Below are 25,966 nucleotides of genomic sequence, written 5' to 3'. Positions count from 1 at the left end.
TTTTTCATCTGCATTTTTTTGTTTTCCCTAGTGCATTTAGGCCCTTTTGTCGAGTGACCCAAGTAGTTGAGACAAAGGAAACAACCTGTTCAAAACCCATGTTCCCCTGGATTTGTGAAACCCTGAGGGGTTTTCCTAGATGGGTGGTGATCTTGCTTCTTAGGCCCCCCAAAAGATTTTTAGTATGGGATGTTAGTGCTATTTGGTCTGTAGTTCTTTTTTTTGCTTTACTCCCCCTTTGTGGGTGGGTTATGTCTGTTTTTTTAGTAACTGGGGGACGACCCCCGTGTCCTTTCCCCTCCCTTAGGAGGGAAAAAAATTGTTTTGGGGCCCCCCGGTTTTTGGTGAACACAGATTTCCCGGAAAGGGTCGGGCCCCTGGGGCAGGGTGCATGGGCTTTCTTTTTATCGCCTGTTCGAAGTCATTTGGCTCAGGATAACATCGGATAGGCTTGTTTAATCAAATTTTTTAGCTCCCCAAAAAATTTCCCATTTTGATCTTCGACTCCCCAGTCTGGTTGGGCCCTTAAAAAACTGAGTCATATTGGGGCTTGAGTAGCCCCACTCATTTCCTTGCTGTCATCTGTTTTTCCCCATCTTTTTTTTAGGGGGGGCCCAATACTGGACTTTTTCTCGATTTTGATTTGGCATGGAAAAAAAAACTTTGGGTTTTTTTCATTTCTTTTTCTGGCTTTTGGTTTTTCCCCGCGTTTCCCTAACTCCAAAAAGGATTCTTTTAGCTTAAGTTCGATCTTGCTATTTCTCTGACCAGTGCCCCCTACATTTCGATATATTGACCTCTTTTACCCGCTCTTTTTTTTTCCTAACCCTGTAAAAGCGCCTTCTCCTTTTTTACATCTCTCCTCCTTTTTCTTGAGGAAAAAAACCCGTCATCATCGGTGCCACCGAGTTAACCCTTTTCCCAAGGCTAATTTTGGGTCTGTGTTCCCCATTATATCTTCCCAGCTTATATCGGTTAGGGACTTGGAAAACGGCCCACTTTATTTTTGTTATTAAATTTGGTTTGGTGAATGCCCCCTCGGGGTTAGTCTCTTTTTTGTCGGTCTGAGGCCCCCGCATACATGTCAAACCTTTTGTTGTGATCTGAGTTATTGTTTTTAAAATATGGTAATTTCTTATCAGATCATCATTGTTAGTGAAGATGGGGGTCTAGTGTTTCTCCAGTCTAATAAACTCTATTATTTGCTGGTTTTAAATTGAATTTTGTGCAGAAAATTTAAAAGCTCGTGTGAGGGGAGTTTCCCTCAGGGGAAAAAAAACCCCTAGTGTTTGCAACCTTTTTTAAAATATATTCCCCCCATTTTAGGGGCCTTTGGTTAAATCCCCCCGGGGCAAGATGTTGGGTGCGGAGCTGGAAGATTTTCCCGACCCGTGGTCAATTTGCGCTTTCCTGGAATTGCTGGGGGGTGTTCCCGGAGGCTTGTGAAATACAATGACTGGTTTGGTTCTCGGCCTTTTGCTAAACTTCCACTCTCATTTGAGGCATTAAGCCCCGTTCTGTGCAAACCGTTAAAATCTCCCAAAGTTGGAACCCCCCTTTCCTGTTCCTCTGTCCCTTATAGGTTGCCAACCCCGGGGCCCCTATTTCGTTGTCCCAAAAAATCCAGTGGGTCTCGGGGAAAACCCGAACATTCCTTTTCCTTTTTGCCGGTCCCACGGATGAAAAGGGATTTTTTTTGTTTTTGTTTGGGTTTAGCCCCCTTTTATTTGCAAAAAAGAATGTTTTCGGACTGGTGGTATTGTTATTTTTCTGGGGATTTTTTTCCGGGGATTTGTATCTGTATCTGTTGGTTTTAATTTGGGGAAAACGACTTTTGGTTCCACTCCCGGAATGACTGGATTTGGGGTCGTTTTTTGCCATTTCCCGCCCGTTTTTTCCTTCCCGGCACTAAAACCTCTCCCCCTTGAGTGGGTGGCTACCCAGGTTTTCCCAAAAGGGCCCGGATGTTTGATCTTTTGTCCCCTTTTGTGTATGCCCGAATTTAATTTGAAATCTTTTTGCTGAAGAAAATTTTTTAGGGGGAAAAAAGCTTACAGGAAGGAGTTTGCATTTTCCTGTTTTTCATATGGGGATAACATTTTCTAGGGTTGGGCATAGTTATGTCCCATCTGTTTTCCAAAATTTATCTTAACAGATACCAAGTGCATAGTTGTGCCGGGGCTTATTTTCAAATTTCCAGGTTTCCCGTGACTGTATTCCTGTTGGTGCATTTTCCCTGTCTTATTCCCATTTCCTTCTGCAAACAATGGGCTCCCCCAGTTGTTTTTTTAATTTATCCCCCACTATTTCTATTGGATTCCCCTTGTTTACTTTTCCGAGTATTTCTGGGTTTCAATATTGGTTTTTTCTTTTCTTTTCTACCTTGTTTCCCCACTATGGCTCCCGTCCCCTTTTGGGGGCATTTATATTATTCCCCTGCGTATAATTCCCGGCTACCTGGACCAAAAACTCCAGCTTCACCATTTGTCTCCCGGACAGGGGTTTTCCCCCCCCTTTTTTGTCTCCCAGGACAGCACCTCCCTTCACCCTTACTGTCTCCCCGGACAGGTTTTCCCCCTCCCATTCTGTCTCCCAGGACCCCGCACCTCCCCCACCAACCCCCGTCTCCCAGGACAGCACTATCAACCCTACATTTCGCTACCCGGAATTTACCTCCCGCCTTACAGTTTGTGACTACAAGGCCCCGTATCAAAGGGCATACCATTCAGCCCGGACTTTTTTGTTCCCATCTGTTGTGAAAGCCCGGGGTTTTTTATAAAACAACTTTGATGTTATCCTCTTTTTTTTAAAACCCCCCGGGTTTTAGTCTTTATTTCCTCCCTTTGGCATCCCAAAAACCCTCTGTTTTAGCCTTTTAGCTGGTTTGGGATATCTGCACAAGGGCGTGGCCAATTTCCACAAAAAGACAATTTTTTCCATGGTTTGCCCCTTTGGGCTGACCACAGACTACACACAACCCTAAAAGGTTTTAATGGTTGAATTTCTTTCAAAATCTACAACAACCTCTTGGGAAAATTATAATTTTAAAATTAAATAAGGGTCAGCTAACGTTTCTAACCCCCTTTTTTTATTGGACAGCTTACCTCACGTTCCCGATTTTTTTTAAAGTTTGTGTTTATAAAAACCCTAAAACCCCTCCGTTTTTCAGTCTGCTTTAGTCCAAGGAAAATTTTAAACCAGTCCCCCTTCCGGACCAGTCAAAGGTTCGGACCAAAATCAAAGGGGTTTAGACCAGTCGATCTGCTCTGATCAGTGGGTCCCCCCCATTTAAAAAACTTTGGGCGGTGATTTGAAGGGGTAACACATGAAAGGGTTCTGAAATTATCTACCCGGTAATATGTGATTTTTTTTGATACAAAGAAATCTTGGGGTTGAAAGGGCCCGGGGATATCTGGCAGCTCCCACAATGACGTACAGTCGACCTCTTTTTTTATCTGTGTATCGGGTTTTTTTTTTTGTTTTCCGTCTCCCCAACAATAAAGTTTTTATCACTATAGTTGACTGGTGCAAATTTTTGGGGGAAGGACCTTTTTCTGGTTTAAAAATTGCTTCTCTTGTTTAAAGCCCCCAGGCTACAGGGTTTTGGGAAAATTTACAAATCTCGTATTTTAGAAAAAAATTTTAAAAAAAAGTCCTCCCCCTCCCTAAATACCATTTAAAAACTGGTTAGTTGCTACTTGCCTGTTTTCCTATTCCCCTGGGATCCCCTTTTTTATATAAAATGTTTGCGCAGCCATGGTTTTTACCCCCGTGGGCTGGGCATCAGGGAAGTATGAAGTACCTCAAAAGGGCCAGGTTTAAGCCCAACAGGGGGCTTGAAGGGGCCTTTGTGACCCCAGTTACTGACCTCATTCTGGGCATCTTGCAATGAATGGGATAATTTTGGGAAAAAACCCCGGCTGTGTAGTTTCAAACCTTTAAAAATTCCTTGGGGCTAAGACATTTTGGGGGTGAAATCCAAGCAAGAGAATATTTAACAAATTTATATGCAAAAACGCGAAAATCTTATTCTCGTTTATTACAAACACAGGTGCAGTTAAATGGCCTGCACACCTGGCTGTAGCATGATAGCCAAGGTAGAAACCAGGAACCAGCAAAAGAAAACAGAAAATAAATTTATTGTTTTTCCCAACCAAACAGTTTACCTGGGGGTTTCCCGGAAAGGGGGTTCCCGGGGGTCAACGCCCCCGCGGCCCGGTCTGTGACCAGGCAATAATATGTACAATATTTACAGAGGACATGCACAGAAAGGAAACTTTGCAAGCAAGAAACACGATTAGAATCGTCTACGACCAGACTTGGAGGTAAGTCTGCCCAAGGTGCTTTACAAGTGTACCACATCGCTTCACAACTATGGCAGACTTAATTGTCACTGGCTGGTTGAACCAAGGTGCTCGCATAACAAGGTCCCTACTCGTCACACCCTCAGCACCTGGTTCACTGGTCGGGATGGCAGCCTATATGGGAGTGTGACATACACCGAATATAATGTAATATACTCTTAGCATACCACTCCATTAAACCAGGTTAAATATATTAAGGTCTACGTCATGTAAACAACACCTGTATTTAATAACTGATACATCTTACAGCCATGATGACAGCCATAATGTTTACTCGCTCTCAGCATAAATCTGTCAGTGTCCTGAACTTATTTTCTTCTTTATGTAACTTAGAGTCGTAGGAATCCGTATGATAGCTGGTGAATGCCTCTTCAGATAGGCTTCAAACTCTCAGCCTTGGTGTGTTATCCAGAAATAATTTTTTTTGTTTTATTGCCCTCCAAAAGTCCCGTTTTATCAGCTTTATTAAATAATAATAATAATAATAATAATAATAATAATAATAATAATAATAATAATAATAATAATAATAATAAAAATAATAGTAATAATAATAATAATAATAATAATAATAATAATAATAATAATAAAATAATAATAATAATAATAATAATAATAATAATAATAATAATAATAATAATAAAGACACCTTATAAGTTAAGAATGAACAACAAATTTAGAAATTTATTGAAATTATTCAAAGAAAAAGCTGGAATGGGGGAAATTCCCTGGAAACGCCTTTTCCTTTACCCTTTTAAACTTTTTTTATTAAAAGCGGGCTTTGGTTTCCCTTTGGGGTTGGGGTCAATTTTAAATTATTAATTCCATGAAAAAAATTTAAAGCTTGCCCCGTAATACCTAAAAGAACTTCTGATGACCAAAAACTTAACTATTTTGTATTATTGAATTTTATTAAATTTCATAATTTTTTTTTAAAATACAAAAAAATGTTTTTTAAAGTTATAGTGCCAGTGGTGCCAGTGCCTCCGAGCGGCAGGGGAGTGCTTCTGGTGGCAGTGGTGCCACTGTCAGTGAGTGCTAGTGGTGCCAATGCCTCTGAGCGGCGGGGGTGCTTCCAAGGGGGCAGTGGGGGCCCCTGTGGGGAGTGCTAGTGAGTGCCAGTGCCTCTGAGCGGCAGTGGTGCTTCTGGTGGCGTGAGTGCCACTTCCCCGGGGAGTGTCGGGGCCTCTGAGCGGCGGGGTGCTTCTGAGTGGCGGGGGTCCACTGTCGGGGGTGCTAAATGAGGGGCCGGGGGCCCGTGAGCGGCGGTGAGTTTCTTCCGAGCGGCAGTGGGTGCCCTGTCGGTGAGTGCCAGTGCTCTGGGCGGCGTGGGGTGCTTCTGGTGGCAGTGGGTGCCCTGTCGGGGAGAGTGCTGGGGAGTGCCCGGGGCCTCTGAGCGGCGGGGAGTGCCCGAGCGGCGGTGGTGCCACTGTCCCGGGGGTCCCGGTGCCCCGGCGGCTGGGTGCTTAAGGTGGCGGGGAGTGCCACTGTCGGTAGTGCTAGTGAGTGCTAGTGAGTGCCAATTTCCTCTGGGCGGCGGGGAGTTGCTTGAGTGGCAGTGGGGTTTCCACTGGGGGTGCTAGTGCCTCTGAGCGGCAGTGAGTGCTTCCCGGAGGGGGCGGGGAGTGCCCTGTCGGGGGGTGTAGTAGTGCCAGTGCCTCTGAGCGGCGGGGGGGCCCTTTTGGTGGCAGTGAGTGCCACTGTCAGTGAGTGCTGGGGGTGCCGGGGATTGCCTCTGAGTGCCAGTGAGTGCCTCTGAGCGGCAGTGAGTGCCTCTGAGTGCCGGGGAGTACCGGTGGTGCCAGTGAGTACCAGTGGTGGGTAGTCCCGTGAGTGGGCCCGTGGGCCGGTGAGTGCCCTCTGGTGCCAGTGGTACCGGTGAGTGCCAGTGAAAAACCGGGGGTGCCCGTGAGTACCAGTGGGGTACCAGTGGGGTGCCAGTGAGTACCGGTGAGTGCCAGTGGTACCGGGGAGGGGCCTCTGAAATGCCGGGGAAATACCGGTGAGTGCCAGTGAGTCCGGGGAGTGCCGGGGGGTACCGGGGGTCCAGTGAGTCCCGTGAGTGCCTCCGGTGCCAGTGAGGGACCGGTGGGGGGCCCGGGGAGTACCGGGGAGGGGCCGGGGAGTCCAAATGGTACCAGTGGTCCAGTGAGTGCCGGGGAGTGCCAGTGGACCGGTGGTCCAGTGAGTGCCCCGGGGGTGCCGGGGAGTGCCAGTGGTACCGGGGAGTCCAGTGATCCCGTGAGTCCAGTGAAGGGGCCAGTGAGTGCCAGTGAGTGCCGGGGGTGCCAGTGAGTACCAGTGAGTACCAGTGGTACCAGTAGTCCCGTGAGTGCCCGTGAGTGCCCCCCACCACAGCAGTAACAACCTTCAACAAGACTCACGGGGCCCGGAGATCAATACTTGCACCAAGTATAAATATATACCAATTTTCCACGGGGAAAAACTTTTAGGGAAAAATAATTAAGACTTTTTTCAAAAATATCTTGTAAGGGGCTCAAATATCCTAATATATATATATATATATATATATATATATATATATATATATATATATATATATATATATATATATTTTTAAAATATATAATATAATTTTTGTGTGTGTGTGTGTGTGTGTGTACTCACCCCAGTTGAGGTTGCAGGGGGCAGTCAAGCTCCCGGGTCCCCCCTCTTCACTGATCCTTGGTCCTCTCCCCGAACCAAGGCTTTATCATACCTCTGCTTAAAGCTATGTATGGATCCTGCCTCCCCCTAAACCCTTCCCAAACTATTCACTTACTGACTTCTCTGTGGCTGAAGAAATCTTCCTAACATCCCTGTTTATTCATCTGTGTCTTCCCGCTTCCCAACTGTGTCCCCTTGTGTATGTGTGTGTGTGTGTGTGTGTGTGTGTGTGTGTGTGTGTGTGTGTGTGTGTGTGTGTGTGTGTGTGTTTTATGCAATAATCGCGAACATACTATACAAGATGCAAAATAACCACAGGGGAGAGTTGTATGGTAGTTCTAGGTCTTTTGTGTTGCAATCAACGCATCATCAGGAGCTTGCAATGTTGCAGAAACAGTAGAAATTTCAGGAAAATTGCAGCTCTTGATGACGTTGATTACCTTTTGAAGGGGTAGAATTTTCATTCAACTCCCCTGCGATTATTTTTTTATATGTGTGTGTACTCACCTATTTTTTGGTTCAGGGGGCGATTCCAAATCCTGGGCCTCTTCACTGATCCTTTCTAGGGTTTTCTCTCTCACTGCTCCATGGCTTTATCATACCTCGACTTAAAAAATGTGTATGGGTTTCCCGCCTCCACTCTCACTTTCCCCGACTAATCCACTTCCCGGCCTTTATTATAAAAAAATCTTCCTAACATCCCCACGACTCATCTGTGTGTGTGTGTGTGTGTGTGTGTGTGTGTGTGTGTGTGGTAAATAGGGGGTTCTAACACGGTAACAGTCGATGTAGATTCTGTCTCAGTAAGACTTTCTGAAAACCCTCATCCTTCATTTTAAAATCTATGTTGTAGTTTTGTGATGTACTACTGCAATGGGGGGGGAAAAGAGAGAGAGAGAGAGAGAGAGAAAATTTAAAAGCTCTTAGCTTGTAAATAAACTTAGAAACTAAATTCACCTTTTAAAACCCCCTTAAAAAAAAAAAAAGGGGGAGAGAGAGAGAGAGGCCGGGGTTTTTCACACAGACACTTTGGGGTCCACCTGTACAAATTACCTGGGCGCTGCTAACAAGGTCCAGTGAAAAAAATTAGTGAAATGGAATAGCAGTGCCAATATTCCCCACCCACCCCGTTTCTCTCTCTCTCTCTCTCTCTCTCTCTCTCTCTCTCTCTCTCTCTCTCTCTCTCTCTCTCTCTCTCTCTCTCTCTCTCTCTCTCTCCCTCAATCTTCCTGCTCCTGCATCTCCACTCTCAACTATTAAAATCAACCATTTTGTCTTAAACAGGCAAATCTCCCATTTAAACCCCATTTTTCGTTCCCAGGATAAACCGAAGTTTCAAAATTTCTAAAACGAAAATCCGGTTTCGATTCAAATTTCCATGGTTTTTGTTTTAGAAAGGTTTTAATTACCTTGAAAATGAGGTAAATTAAAATTTAACATGGGTTAGAATGTATTGAAGAAGGTTGAAGTGTTCCCGCACTGAGGTTGAAGTGGTTACCTTGGAGCACTGAGGTTGAGAAGTGGTTGCAGCAGAATGAGGTTGAGGAAGTGGTTACCTTGGACACTGAGGTTGAAAGTGGTTTACCTTGGAGCACTGAGGTTGGGGGGAAGTGGTTACCTTGGAGCACTGAGGTTGAAGTGGTTGCCGGAGCACTGAGGTTGAGGAAGTGGTTACCTTGGAGCACTGAGGTTGAGGGAAGTGGTTCACCTTGGAGCACTGAGGTTGAGGGAAGTGGTTACCTTGGAGCACTGAGGTTGAGGAAGTGGTTACCTTGGAGCACTGAGGTTGAGGAAGTGGTTACCTTGGAGCACTGAGGTTGAGGGAAGTGGTGCCTTGGAGCACTGAGGTTGAGAATGGTTCCTTGGAACACTGAGGTTGAGGGAAGTGGTTACCTTGGAGCACTGAGGTTGAGGGAAGTGGTCTGGAGCACTGAGGTTGAGGAAGTGGTTACCTTGGAGCACTGAGGTTGAGGAAGTGGTTACCTTGGAGCACTAAAGGTTGGGGGAAGTGGTTACCTTGGAGCACTGAGGTTGGGGGAAGTGGTTACCTTGGGCACTGAGGTTGAGGGAAGTGGTTACCTTGGAGCACTGAGGTTGAGAAGTGGTTACCTTGGAGCACTGAGGTTGAGGAAGTGGTTGACCTGGAGCACTGAGGTTGAGGGAAGTGGTTGCCTTGGAGCACTGAGGTTGAGAAGTGGTTACCTTGGAGCACTGAGGTTGAGGGAAGTGGTTCCTTGGAGCACTGAGGTTGAGGAAGTGGTTACCTTGGAGCACTGAGGTTGAGGAGTGGTTGCCTTGGAGCACTGAGGTTGAGGGAAGTGGTTACCTTGGAGCACTGAGGTTGGGGGAAGTGGTTACCTTGGAGCACTGAGGTTGAGGGAAGTGGTTACCTTGGAGCACTGAGGTTGAGGGGAGTGGTTGAACCTTGGAGCACTGAGGTTGAGGAAGTGGTTACCTTGGAGCACTGAGGTTGAGAGTGGTTACCTTGGAGCACTGAGGTTGAGAAGTGGTTACCTTGGAGCACTGAGGTTGAGGAAGTGGTTCGCTGGGCACTGAGGTTGAGGGAAGTGGTTACCTTGGAGCACTGAGGTTGAGGAAGTGGTTACCTTGGAGCACTGAGGTTGAGGGGGGAAGGGGTTGGTTACCTTGGAGCACTGAGGTTGAGGGGAAGTGGTTACCTGGGCACTGAGGTTGAGGGAAGTGGTTGCCTTGGGCACTGAGGTTGAGGGAAGTGGTTACCTTGGAGCACTGAGGTTGAGGAAGTGGTTACCTTGGAGCACTGAGGTTGGGGGAAGTGGTTACCTTGGGCACTGGGGGTTGAGGAAGTGGTTACCTTGGAGCACTGAGGTTGAGGAAGTGGTTGCCTTGGAGCACTGAGGTTGAGGGAAGTGGTTACCTTGGAGCACTGAGGTTGAAAGTGGTTACCTTGGAGCACTGAGGTTGAGGAAGTGGTTACCTTGGAGCACTGAGGTTGAGGGAAGTGGTTACCTTGGAGCACTGAGGTTGAGGAAGTGGTTGCCTTGGAGCACTGAGGTTGAGGAAGTGGTATACCTGGGAGCACTGAGGGTTGAGGGGAAGTGGTTACCTTGGAGCACTGAGGTTGAGGGGAAGTGGTTACCTTGGAGCACTGAGGTTGAGGGGAAGTGGTTACCTTGGAGCACTGAGGTTGAGGGAAGTGGTTACCTTGGAGCACTGAGGTTGAGGGGAAGTGGTTACCTTGGAGCACTGAGGTTGAGGGGAAGTGGTTACCTTGGAGCACTGAGGTTGAGGGGAAGTGGTTACCTTGGAGCACTGAGGTTGAGGGGAAGTGGTTACCTTGGAGCACTGAGGTCGACGGGTAGTGGTTACCTTGGAGCACTGAGGTTGAGGGGAAGTGGTTACCTTGGAGCACTGAGGTTGAGGGCAAGTGGTTACTTTGGAGCACTGAGGTCGACGGGTAGTGGTTACCTTGGAGCACTGAGGTTGAGGGGAAGTGGTTACCTTGGAGCACTGAGGTTGAGGGGAAGTGGTTACCTTGGAGCACTGAGGTCGAGGGAAAGTGGTTACCTTGGAGCACTGAGGTCGACGGGTAGTGGTTACCTTGGAGCACTGAGGTTGAGGGGAAGTGGTTACCTTGGAGCACTGAGGTCGACGGGTAGTGGTTACCTTGGAGCACTGAGGTTGAGGGGAAGTGGTTACCTTGGAGCACTGAGGTTGAGGGCAAGTGGTTACCTTGGAGCACTGAGGTTGAGGGGAAGTGGTTACCTTGGAGCACTGAGGTTGAGGGAAAGTGGTTACCTTGGAGCACTGAGGTTGAGGGGAAGTGGTTACCTTGGAGCACTGAGGTCGACGGAAAGTGGTTACCTTGGAGCACTGAGGTCGAGGGAAAGTGGTTACCTTGGAGCACTGAGGTCGACGGGAAGTGGTTACCTTGGAGCACTGAGGTCGACGGGAAGTGGTTACCTTGGAGCACTGAGGTCGACGGGAAGTGGTTACCTTGGAGCACTGAGGTCGAGGGAAAGTGGTTACCTTGGAGCACTGAGGTCGACGGGAAGTGGTTACCTTGGAGCACTGAGGTCGAGGGAAAGTGGTTACCTTGGAGCACTGAGGTCGACGGGAAGTGGTTACCTTGGAGCACTGAGGTCGATGGGAAGTGGTTACCTTGGAGCACTGAGGTCGAGGGAAAGTGGTTACCTTGGAGCACTGAGGTCGACGGGAAGTGGTTACCTTGGAGCACTGAGTTCGACGGGAAGTGGTTACCTTGGAGCACTGAGGTTGAGGGGAAGTGGTTACCTTGGAGCACTGAGGTTGAGGGGAAGTGGTTACCTTGGAGCACTGAGGTCGACGGAAAGTGGTTACCTTGGAGCACTGAGGTCGAGGGAAAGTGGTTACCTTGGAGCACTGAGGTCGACGGGAAGTGGTTACCTTGGAGCACTGAGGTCGACGGGAAGTGGTTACCTTGGAGCACTGAGGTCGACGGGAAGTGGTTACCTTGGAGCACTGAGGTCGAGGGAAAGTGGTTACCTTGGAGCACTGAGGTCGACGGGAAGTGGTTACCTTGGAGCACTGAGGTCGAGGGAAAGTGGTTACCTTGGAGCACTGAGGTAGACGGAAAGTGGTTACCTTGGAGCACTGAGGTCGATGGGAAGTGGTTACCTTGGAGCACTGAGGTCGAGGGAAAGTGGTTACCTTGGAGCACTGAGGTCGACGGGAAGTGGTTACCTTGGAGCACTGAGGTCGACGGGAAGTGGTTACCTTGGAGCACTGAGGTTGAGGGGAAGTGGTTACCTTGGAGCACTGAGGTTGAGGGGAAGTGGTTACCTTGGAGCACTGAGGTTGAGGGGAAGTGGTTACCTTGGAGCACTGAGGTTGAGGGGAAGTGGTTACCTTGGAGCACTGAGGTTGAGGGGAAGTGGTTGCCTTGGAGCACTGAGGTTGAAGGAAAGTGGTTACCTTGGAGCACTGAGGTTGAGGGGAAGTGGTTACCTTGGAGCACTGAGGTTGAGGGGAAGTGGTTACCTTGGAGCACTGAGGTTGAGGGGAAGTGGTTACCTTGGAGCACTGAGGTTGAGAGGAAGTGGTTACCTTGGAGCACTGAGGTTGAGGGAAAGTGGTTACCTTGGAACACTGAGGTTGAGGGGAAGTGGTTACCTTGGAGCACTGAGGTTGAGGAGAAGTGGTTACCTTGGAGCACTGAGGTTGAGGGGAAGTGGTTACCTTGGAGCACTGAGGTTGAGGGGAAGTGGTTACCTTGGAGCACTGAGGTTGAGGGGAAGTGGTTACCTTGGAGCACTGAGGTTGAGGGGAAGTGGTTACCTTGGAACACTGAGGTTGAGGGGAAGTGGTTACCTTGGAGCACTGAGGTCGACGGGAAGTGGTTACCTTGGAGCACTGAGGTCGACGGGAAGTGGTTACCTTGGAGCACCGAGGTCGACGGGTAGTGGTTACCTTGGAGCACTGAGGTCGACGGGAAGTGGTTACCTTGGAGCACTGAGGTCGACGGGAAGTGGTTACCTTGGAGCACTGAGGTCGACAGGTAGTGGTTACCTTGGAGCACTGAGGTCGACGGGTAGTGGTTACCTTGGAGCACTGAAGTCGACGGGAAGTGGTTACCTTGGAGCACTGAGGTCGACGGGAAGTGGTTGCCTTGGAGCGCTGAGGTCGACGGGAAGTGGTTACCTTGGAGCACTGAGGGTGAGGGGAAGTGTTTACCTTGGAGCACTGAGGTCGACGGGAAGTGGTTACCTTGGAGCACTGAGGTCGACGGGAAGTGGTTACCTTGGAGCTCTGAGGTCGACGGGTAGTGGTTACCTTGGAGCACTGAGGTTGAGGGAAAGTGGTTACCTTGGAGCACTGAGGTTGAGGGGAAGTGGTTACCTTGGAGCACTGAGGTCGACGGGAAGTGGTTACCTTGGAGCACTGAGGTCGACGGGTAGTGGTTACCTTGGAGCACTGAGGTTGAGGGGAAGTGGTTACCTTGGAGCACTGAGGTTGAGGGGAAGTGGTTACCTTGGAGCACTGAGGTTGAGGGGAAGTGGTTACCTTGGAGCACTGAGGTTGAGGGGAAGTGGTTACCTTGGAGCACTGAGGTCGACGGGTAGTGGTTACCTTGGAGCACTGAGGTCGACGGGAAGTGGTTACCTTGGAGCACTGAGGTCGACGGGAAGTGGTTACCTTGGAGCACTGAGGTCGACGGGTAGTGGTTACCTTGGAGCACTAAGGTTGAGGGGAAGTGGTTACCTTGGAGCACTGAGGTTGAGGGGAAGTGGTTACCTTGGAGCACTGAGGTCGACGGGAAGTGGTTACCTTGGAGCACTGAGGTCGACGGGGAAGTGGTTACCTTGGAGCACTGAGGTCGACGGGAAGTGGTTTCCTTGGAGCACTGAGGTCGACGGGTAGTGGTTACCTTGGAGCACTGAGGTCGATGGGAAGTGGTTACCTTGGAGCACTGAGGTCGACGGGAAGTGGTTACCTTGGAGCATTGAGGTTGAGGGGAAGTGGTTACCAGGATACCAGGATACCTATCTCGGATCACTGGTTTTAGTTACACCCCAGCACCTCGACTACCACCTCCATAACTTGGCTTTTGTTAAGGTTACACTCCTGAACCATTATTACAACTAATACAGAAACCCAGGTGTTAGACCTGTGTGTTATTCATCAATAGTTTGTGCTTCACTGTTGTCTACCAAACCTGAGGACCCATCCTCATGTTTCATATCTTATCATGACGCTGTGCGTGCCAATGCCTCTCTCCGAATAACACGACGATTACAATCCACGGAACGGGCGGGGTTTGAACTAACCTGGAGTTTCACGACTCACTCGCCATGGGTTTAAATCACACCCATTCCGTGGAGTGCTTGTCCAGGCTGTGATTTTCTTTAACCCCCCTCCCCCACCCCCAGCTGGCTTATCCACCTTACCAATGGCTTCTTACAGACCAGGAACATGCAGTGTAGACAGAGATGCCTGTATATACACGTGTGTAAGCGTGTTCGGGAACAAAGCTGAACAATACCGTGACTGGAACAATACACAAATAACCCGCACATGGGAGAGTGAAACTGACCACCACGTTTCACTCCCACTTGCTCCATTTACAATTATTATCAACAAGGAAGCGCTATTTACAAGGTTCTAAATGGTTCAAGTCCGACCGAAATGTCGTCGTAAGCTCCTCTCTCTCTCTCTCTCTCTCTCTCTCTCTCTCACTGTCTCACTGTTTCTATCTCTATCAGTCTCTCACTGTCTCTCTCACTCTCTCACCAGGCCGAGGGTGTCACCATTCATGTTGTGAGATTTTTTTAAACTGGTATTTTCTTTCTTTTTTTTTTGTGGGTGTGAATGTCGCCACTGTCCTTCATTGTTATGTTTCTGTTCATGCTTTTGTTTCTGTTGTTGCTCCTCTGGTTCATGTGGTTGTCGTTGCTGTTATTAATTTTGCTTCTGTTCCTACTGTTTCTCTGTTTTGTTTTGTTTTTTGTTAGTTTTGCTGTTGGTTTGTATCTTCTCCTGTTGTTGTTGCTATTGTTGAAGCGTTTGTGATTTGCTGTTGTTGTTGTTGCTATGGTCTCTCTCTCTCTCTCTCTCTCTCTCTCTCTCTCTCTCTCTCTCTCCCTGTCTCTCTCTCTCTCTCTCTCTCTCTCTCTCTCTCTCTCTCTCTCCATCTCTCTCTCTCTCCCTCTCTCTTACACAGTGTTTTACAAGGTTAGGTTAAGGTTGCTATATTTACCAACTAAGAGTTGTTAACTATATCAGCTCATTTGCAAGACTTTTTATTGTTATGAGACATACAGATAGGGAACAAGGTGAAGTTGAAGCCATCTGTGGGCCAGAGGATGAGGTTGGGGTCATCTGTGAGCCACAGAATGAGGTTGGGGTCATCTGTGAGCCACAGAATGAGGTTGGGGTCATCTGTGAGCCAGAGAATGTGGTTGGGGGCCATCTGTGGACCAGAGGATGAGGGTGGAGCCATATGTGAGCCAGAGGATAAGACCGGAGCCACTTATGGGCCATAGGATGAGGTTGGAGCCATCTCTGGGCCAGCAATTTCACTGGATCAACTTACTTTCCTCTCTCTCTCTCTCTCTCTCTCTCTCTCTCTCTCTCTCTCTCTCTCTCTCTCTCTCTCTCTCTCTCTCTCTCTCTCTCTCTCTCTCTCTCTCTCCCTCTCCCTCTCTCTCCCACCACCTTATATGTACACCACACGGCACCTAACAAGAGCCTTCCTTCATACACTAACGACCTTCCTGGAGGTTAATGGTACAGTCTGCCCTCCTGCCTCCTAACAGGCGACACTCTCAACCATCCACATAGCCAAACAATGTAATTAAAAAGAGAACCAATAAAAGTGTCCAAAGGAAACCAGTAAAAGATAATAATAATAATAATAATAATAATAATAATAATAATAATAATAATAATAATAATAATAATAATAATAATAATAGTTTACTTAAAATCATTATACAATAATGTACAATAACTGGCTTGTGACAGTATTGTAGTATTGTGTGACAGTATTGTAGTATTGTGTGACAGTATTGTAGTATTGTGTGACAGTATTGTAGTATTGTGTGACAGTATTGTAGAATTGTGTGACAATATTGTGGTACTGTGTGACAGTATTGTAGTATTGTGTGACAGTATTGTAGTACTGTGTGACAGTATTGTAGTATTGTGTGACAGTATTATGGTGCTGTGTGACAGTGAACATTAAAATGGTATAAAATACCGACAGATTGTTAGGTAAGACACATATGCAACAGTTAGGTATCTTTATTTTGAAACGTTTCAAAATAAAGATACCTAACTGTTGCATATGTGTCTTACCTAACAATCTGTCGGTATTTTATACCATTTTAATGTTCATTCTGTCAGACACTGCAACACAAGGGTATCTTGGTACAGACCATCTACTTCGACAACCTCTACTAGTGAGAACGGCTGGGTTTGAGAAGGACCTGCCCTCCCAAATCAACCTACGTCTCACCTCCTGGCACTATATAAGGCCCGATTCTGTCACTTCAACTTCATATTGTTTCAGACAACGGAACAATGCTCTTCTCCAGACTGAGGGACTGACCACCTCAAAACTTTAAGGGTGATGGACTGATTACATCGTCTTCAAGTATCTTCTGCTTCTATCAACTTTTCTGTACTCGACTGAAGAAGCCTGCTGTGTAGGCGAAACGTTTCATAATAAAGATACCTAACTGTTGCATATGTGTCTTACCTAACAAACTGTGTGACAGTATTGTGGTACTGTGTGACAGTATTGTAGTACTGTGTGACAGTATTGTAGTACTGTGTGACAGTATTGTAGTACTGTGTGACAGTATTGTAGTACTGTGTGACAGTATTGTAGTACTGTGTGACAGTATTGTAGTATTGTGTGACAGTATTGTAGTATTGTGTGACAGTATTGTAGTATTGTGTGACAGTATTAAGGTACTGTGTGACAGTATTGTAGTATTGTGTGACAGTATTGTAGTATTGTGTGACAGTATTGTGGTACTGTGTGACAGTATTGTAGTACTGTGTAACAGTATTATTGTACTGTGTGACAGTATTGTAGTACTGTGTGACAGTATTGTAGTATTGTGTGACAGTATTGTGGTACTGTGTGACAGTATTGTGGTACTGTGTGACAGTATTGTAGTACTGTGTAACAGTATTGTGGTACTGTGTGACAGTATTGTGGTACTGTGTGACAGTATTGTAGTACTGTGTGACAGTATTGTAGTACTGTGTGACAGTATTGTAGTATTGTGTGACAGTATTGTGGTACTGTGTGACAGTATTGTAGTATTGTGTGACAGTATTGTAGTATTGTGTGACAGTATTGTGGTACTGTGTGACAGTATTGTAGTATTGTGTGACAGTATTGTGGTATTGTGTGACAGTATTGTAGTATTGTGTGACAGTATTGTAGTATTGTGTGACAGTATTGTGGTACTGTGTGACAGTATTGTAGTATTGTGTGACAGTATTGTAGTACTGTGTGACAGTATTGTAGTACTGTGTGACAGTATTGTAGTACTGTGTGACAGTATTGTAGTAGTGTGACAGTATTGTAGTACTGTGTGACAGTATTGTAGTACTGTGTGACAGTATTGTAGTACTGTGTGACAGTATTGTAGTACTGTGTGACAGTATTGTAGTACTGTGTGACAGTATTGTAGTACTGTGTGACAGTATTGTAGTATTGTGTGACAGCATTATGGTATTGTGTGACAGTATTGTGGTATTGTGTGACAGTATTGTGGTACTGTGTAACAGTATTGTAGTATTGTGTAACAGTATTATGGTATTGTGTGACAGTATTGTGGTATTGTGTGACAGTATTGTGGTACTGTGTAACAGTATTGTAGTACTGTGTGACAGTATTATGGTACTGTGTGACAGTATTGTAGTACTGTGTGACAGTATTGTAGTACTGTGTGACAGTATTGTGGTATTGTGTGACAGTATTGTGGTATTGTGTGACAGTATTGTAGTACTGTGTGACAGTATTGTAGTACTGTGTGACAGTATTGTAGTATTGTGTGACAGTATTATGGTACTGTGTGACAGTATTGTAGTACTGTGTGACAGTATTGTAGTACTGTGTGACAGTATTGTGGTATTGTGTGACAGTATTGTGGTATTGTGTGACAGTATTGTAGTACTGTGTGACAGTATTGTGGTATTGTGTGACAGTATTGTGGTATTGTGTGACAGTATTGTGGTACTGTGTAACAGTATTGTGGTAATGTGACAGTGTTGTGGTATTGTGTGACAGTATTGTGGTATTGTGTGACAGTATTGTGGTATTGTGTGACAGTATTGTGGTACTGTGTAACAATATTGTGGTAATGTGACAGTGTTGTGGTATTGTGTGACAGTATTGTAGTATTGTGTGACAGTATTGTGGTATTGTGTGACCATCTGGAACGAGGTATAAGAAGGTAAGGGAGGAAGAACAGGGAGAGGGAAGAGAAGCAAAGGGAGTGAGTGAGAGAGAATAGGGAAGAGAGGAGGGGGACGTGGGAAGGAGGAGGTGTTAAGAGAAATAAAGGGAAGGGGTAAGGGGTAAAGCGGAGAAGGAAAGGGGAAGAAATCTGCTCGTTGTTCAAGTCTAATCTCCGTGATCTTGATAAATGGTCTCCCCCTCCCCTTCTTACCCTCTTCCCTCCCCTCCCTTCTAACACCCCTCCCCCTCCCTAACAGGTTCACCTCTTCCTCCTCTGTCACTCTTCCTCCTCTGCCACTCTGCCTCACACACCACTCTGCCTCACACACACACACCACTCTGCCTCTCACACCACTCTGCCTCTCACACCACTCTGCCTCTCACACCACTCTGCCTCACACACCACACTGCCTCACACACCACACTGCCTCACACACCACTCTGCTTCACACACACCACTCTGCCTCACACAGCACTCTGCCTCCCACAGCACTCTGCCTCACACACCACTCTGCCTCACACAGCACTCTGCCTCACACACCACACTGCCTCACACACCACTCTGCCTCATACAGCACTCTGCCTCTCACGCCACTTTGCCTCACACAGCACTCTGCCTCACACAGAACTCTGCCTCACAAAGCACTTTGCCTCTCACACCACTGCCTCACACAGCACTCTGCCTCACACTCCACTCTGCCTCACACACCACACTGCCTCACACACCACACTGCCTCACACACCACACTGCCTCACACACCACACTGCCTCACACCACTCTGTCTCACACACCACTCTGCCTCACACACCACACTGCCTCACACACCACACTGCCTCACACACCACACTGCCTCACACACCACACTGCCTCATATACCACACTGCCTCACACACCACACTGCCTCACACACGACACTGCCTCACACACCACACTGCCTCACACACCACACTGCCTCACACACCACACTGCCTCACACACCACACTGCCTCACACCACTCTGCCTCACACACCACACTGTCTCACACACCACACTGCCCCACACACCACACTGCCTCAAACCACTCTGCCTCACACACCACTCTGCCTCACACACCACATTGCCTCACACACCACACTGCCTCACACACCACACTGCCTCACACCACTCTGCCTCACACACCACTCTGCCTCACATACCACACTGCCTCACACACCACACTGCCTCACACACCACACTGCCTCACACACCACTCTGCCTCACACACCACACTTCCTCACACACCACACTGCCTCACACCACACTGCCTCACACACCACACTGCTTCACACACCACTCTGCCTCACACACCACTCTGCCTCACACACCACACTGCCTCACACACCACACTGCCTCACACCACACTGCCTCACACACCACACTGCCTCACACACCACTCTGCCTCACACACCACACTGCCTCACACACCACACTGCCTCACACACCACTCTGCCTCACACACCACACTGCCTCACACACCACTCTGCCTCACACCACTCTGCCTCAGACACCACTGCCTCAGACACCACACTGCCTCACACACCACTCCCTCACACACCACACTGCCTCACACACCACACTGCCTCAGACACCACACTGCCTCACACACCACTCCCTCACACACCACACTGCCTCAGACACCACACTCCCTCACACACCACTCCCTCACACACCACACTCCCTCACACACCACACTCCCTCACACACCACACTCCCTCACACACCACACTCCCTCACACACCACACTCCCTCACACACCACACTGCTTCACACACCACACTCCCTCACACAACACTCCCTCACACACCACACTCCCTCACACACCACACTGCCTCACACACCACTCCCTCACACACCACACTGCCTCAGACACCACACTGCCTCACACACCACTCCCTCACACACCACACTCCCTCACACACCACACTCCCTCACACACCACTCCCTCACACACCACACTGCCTCACACACCACACTCCCTCACACACCACACTGCCTCACACACCACACTCCCTCACACACCACACTGCCTCACACACCACACTGCCTCAGACACCACACTGCCTCACACACCACTCCCTCACACACCACACTCCCTCACACACCACACTGCCTCACACACCACACTGCCTCACACACCACACTCCCTCACACACCACACTGCCTCACACACCACACTGCCTCAGACACCACACTGCCTCACACACCACTCCCTCACACACCACACTCCCTCACACACCACACTGCCTCACACACCACACTGCCTCAGACACCACACTGCCTCACACACCACTCCCTCACACACCACTCCCTCACACACCACACTGCCTCACACACCACTCCCTCACACACCACACTCCCTCACACACCACACTGCCTCAGACACCACACTGCCTCACACACCACAATGCCTCACACACCACTCCCTCACACACCACACTCCCTCACACACCACACTCCCTCACACACCACTCCCTCACACACCACACTGCCTCAGACACCACACTGCCTCACACACCACACTCCCTCACACACCACACTCCCTCACACACCACACTTCCTCACACACCACACTGCCTCTCACACCACACTCCCTCACACACCACACTGCCTCACACACCACACTTCCTCACACACCACACTCCCTCACACACCACACTGCCTCTCACACCACACTGCCTCTCACACCACACTCCCTCACACACCACACTCCCTCACACACCACACTGCCTCACACACCACACTTCCTCACACACCACACTCCCTCACACACCACAATGCCTCACACACCACACTTCCTCACACACCACACTCCCTCACACACCACACTCCCTCACACACCACACTCCCTCACACACCACACTGCCTCACACACCACACTTCCTCACACACCACACTCCCTCACACACCACACTTCCTCACACACCACACTCCCTCACACACCACAATGCCTCACACACCACACTTCCTCACACACCACACTCCCTCACACACCACTCCCTCACACACCACTCCCTCAAACACCACTCCCTCACACACCACACTGCCTCTCACACCACACTCCCTCACACACCACACTGCCTCACACACCACACTGCCTCACACACCACACTGCCTCACACACCACACTCCCTCACACACCACACTCCCTCACACACCACACTCCCTCACACACCACACTGCCTCACACACCACACTGCCTCTCACACCACACTGCCTCACACACCACACTCCCTCACACACCACACTGCCTCTCACACCACACTCCCTCACACACCACACTGCCTCACACACCACACTCCCTCACACACCACACTCCCTCACACACCACACTCCCTCACACACCACACTCCCTCACACACCACACTCCCTCACTCACCACACTGCCTCACACACCACACTGCCTCTCACACCACACTGCCTCACACACCACACTCCCTCACACACCACACTGCCTCACACACCACACTCCCTCACACACCACACTGCCTCACACACCACACTCCCTCACACACCACACTCCCTCACACACCACACTGCCTCACACACCACACTCCCTCACACACCACACTCCCTCACACACCACACTGCCTCACACACCACACTCCCTCACACACCACACTCCCTCACACACCACACTCCCTCACACACCACACTGCCTCACACACCACACTGCCTCTCACACCACACTGCCTCACACACCACACTCCCTCACACACCACACTGCCTCTCACACCACACTCCCTCACACACCACACTGCCTCACACACACCACACTGCCTCTCACACCACACTGCCTCACACACCACACTGCCTCTCACACCACACTCCCTCACACACCACACTGCCTCTCACACCACACTCCCTCACACACCACACTCCCTCACACACCACACTCCCTCACACACCACACTGCCTCACACACCACACTCCCTCACACACCACACTCCCTCACACACCACACTCCCTCACACACCACACTGCCTCACACACCACACTGCCTCTCACACCACACTCCCTCACACACCACACTCCCTCACACACCACACTCCCTCACACACCACACTCCCTCACACACCACACTCCCTCACACACCACACTGCCTCTCACACCACACTGCCTCACACACCACACTGCCTCAGACACCACACTCCCTCACACACCACACTGCCTCACACACCACACTGCCTCACACACCACACTGCCTCACACACCACACTCCCTCACACACCACACTCCCTCACACACCACACTCCCTCACACACCACACTGCCTCTCACACCACACTGCCTCACACACCACACTGCCTCAGACACCACACTCCCTCACACACCACACTGCCTCACACACCACACTGCCTCACACACCACACTCCCTCACACACCACACTCCCTCACACACCACACTCCCTCACACACCACACTCCCTCACACACCACACTGCCTCTCACACCACACTGCCTCACACACCACACTGCCTCAGACACCACACTCCCTCACACACCACACTGCCTCACACACCACACTGCCTCACACACCACACTCCCTCACACACCACACTCCCTCACACACCACACTCCCTCACACACCACACTCCCTCACACACCACACTGCCTCTCACACCACACTGCCTCACACACCACACTGCCTCAGACACCACACTCCCTCACACACCACACTGCCTCACACACCACACTGCCTCTCACACCACACTCCCTCACACACCACACTGCCTCACACACCACACTGCCTCTCACACCACACTCCCTCACACACCACACTCCCTCACACACCACACTGCCTCTCACACCACACTCCCTCACACACCACACTGCCTCTCACACCACACTCCCTCACACACCACACTCCCTCACACACCACACTCCCTCACACACCACACTGCCTCACACACCACACTGCCTCACACACCACACTCCCTCACACACCACACTCCCTCACACACCACACTCCCTCACACACCACACTCCCTCACACACCACACTCCCTCACACACCACACTCCCTCACACACCACACTCCCTCACACACCGCACTCCCTCACACACCACACTCCCTCACACACCACACTCCCTCACACACCACACTCCCTCACACACACCACTCCCTCACACACTACACTCCCTCACACACCACACTGCCTCACACACCACACTCCCTCACACACCACACTCCCTCACACACCACACTCCCTCACACACCACACTGCCTCACACACCACACTGCCTCACACACCACACTTCCTCTCACACCACACTCCCTCACACACCACACTCCCTCACACACCACACTGCCTCACACACCACACTCCCTCACACACCACACTGCCTCACACACCACACTCCCTCACACACCACACTCCCTCACACACCACACTCCCTCACACACCACACTCCCTCACACACCACACTGCCTCACACACCACACTCCCTCTCACACCACACTCCCTCACACACCACACTCCCTCACACACCACACTCCCTCACACACCACACTGCCTCACACACCACACTGCCTCACTCACACCACACTGCCTCACTCACACCACACTGCCTCACTCACACCACACTGCCTCACTCACACCACACTGCCTCACTCACACCACACTGCCTCACTCACACCACACTGCCTCACTCACACCACACTGCCTCACTCACACCACACTGCCTCACACACCACACTGCCTCTCACACCACACTCCCTCACACACCACACTCCCTCACACACCACACTCCCTCACACACCACACTCCCTCACACACCACACTGCCTCACACACCACACTCCCTCACACACCACACTGCCTCACACACCACACTCCCTCACACACCACACTGCCTCACACACCACACTCCCTCACACACCACACTGCCTCACACACCACACTGCCTCACACACCACACTCCCTCACACACCACACTGCCTCACACACCACACTGCCTCACACACCACACTGCCTCTCACACCACACTCCCTCACACACCACACTGCCTCACACACCACACTCCCTCACACACCACACTCCCTCTCACACCACACTGCCTCTCACACCACACTCCCTCACACACCACACTCCCTCACACACCACACTGCCTCACACACCACACTCCCTCACACACCACACTGCCTCACACACCACACTGCCTCACACACCACACTGCCTCACACACCACACTGCCTCTCACACCACACTCCCTCACACACCACACTCCCTCACACACCACACTCCCTCACACACCACACTCCCTCACACACCACACTCCCTCACACACCACACTGCCTCACACACCACACTGCCTCACACACCACACTGCCTCTCACACCACACTGCCTCTCACACCACACTCCCTCACACACCACACTGCCTCACACACCACACTGCCTCACACACCACACTGCCTCTCACACCACACTGCCTCACACACCACACTCCCTCACACACCACACTGCCTCACACACCACACTGCCTCACACACCACACTGCCTCTCACACCACACTCCCTCACACACCACACTGCCTCACACACCACACTGCCTCACACACCACACTGCCTCTCACACCACACTGCCTCTCACACCACACTCCCTCACACACCACACTGCCTCACACACCACACTGCCTCACATACCACACTGCCTCACACACCACACTGCCTCACACACCACACTGCCTCTCACACCACACTGCCTCACACACCACACTGCCTCACACACCACACTCCCTCACACACCACACTGCCTCACACACCACACTGCCTCACACACCACACTGCCTCACACACCACACTGCCTCACACACCACACTGCCACACACACCACTCTTAACACTAACAAATTAAGTTATTAAAGACAGCTCTGGTATAACGCTCTCTTTTTACCTATACTTTCAATAGCCTATTTATGTTGACATCTCACATATATATTTCAATTTCTAAATGTTTGGGAATCTCTAGCCCCATCATGACTAAAATGTAAATGAACAATTTACTAAGCACAACAGTTTGGTTTATCACAAGCAAATATGTCCCAGTAAAAGAACTATGCATTATATTTTCTGTGGTGTTGAAGTCAGTACAGCGAAGTACCCAGAAGTGAAGTCTCTGTGGTGTTGAAGTCAGTACAGTGTAGTACCCAGAAGTGAAGTCTCTGTGGTGTTGAAGTCAGTACAGTGTAGTACCCAGAAGTGAAGTTTCTGTGGTGTTGAAGTCAGTACAGCGTAGTACCCAGAAGTGAAGTCTCTGTGGTGTTGAAGTCAGTACAGCGTAGTGCCCAGAAGTGAAGTCTATGTGGTGTTGAAGTCAGTACAGCGAAGTACCCAGAAGTGAAGTCTCTGTGGTGTTGAAGTCAGTACAGCGAAGTACCCAGAAGTGAAGTCTCTGTGGTGTTGAAGTCAGTACAGCGAAGTACCCAGAAGTGAAGTCTCTGTGGTGTTGAAGTCAGTACAGTGTAGTACCCAGAAGTGAAGTTTCTGTGGTGTTGAAGTCAGTACAGCGTAGTAGTACCCAGTAAGTGAAGTGAAGTCTCTGTGGTGTTGAAGTCAGTACAGCGTAGTACCCAGAAGTGAAGTCTCTGTGGTGTTGAAGTCAGTACAGCGTAGTACCCAGAAGTGAAGTCTCTGTGGTGTTGAAGTCAGTACAGCGTAGTACCCAGAAGTGAAGTCTCTGTGGTGTTGAAGTCAGTACAGCGTAGTACCCATAAGTGAAGTTTCTGTGGTGTTGAAGTCAGTACAGTGTAGTACCCAGAGGTGAAGTCTTTGTGGTGTTGAAGTCAGTACAGCGTAGTACCCATAAGTGAAGTTTCTGTGGTGTTGAAGTCAGTACAGCGTAGTACCCATAAGTGAAGTTTCTGTGGTGTTGAAGTCAGTACAGTGTAGTACCCAGAGGTGAAGTCTTTGTGGTGTTGAAGTCAGTACAGCGTAGTACCCAGAGGTGAAGTCTTTGTGGTGTTGAAGTCAGTACAGCGTAGTA

Source organism: Cherax quadricarinatus, chromosome 66 (genome assembly GCF_038502225.1).
Source record: "Cherax quadricarinatus isolate ZL_2023a chromosome 66, ASM3850222v1, whole genome shotgun sequence".
In the NCBI taxonomy this organism is placed as follows: domain Eukaryota; kingdom Metazoa; phylum Arthropoda; class Malacostraca; order Decapoda; family Parastacidae; genus Cherax; species Cherax quadricarinatus.
This window is presented reverse-complemented; position numbering follows the sequence as displayed.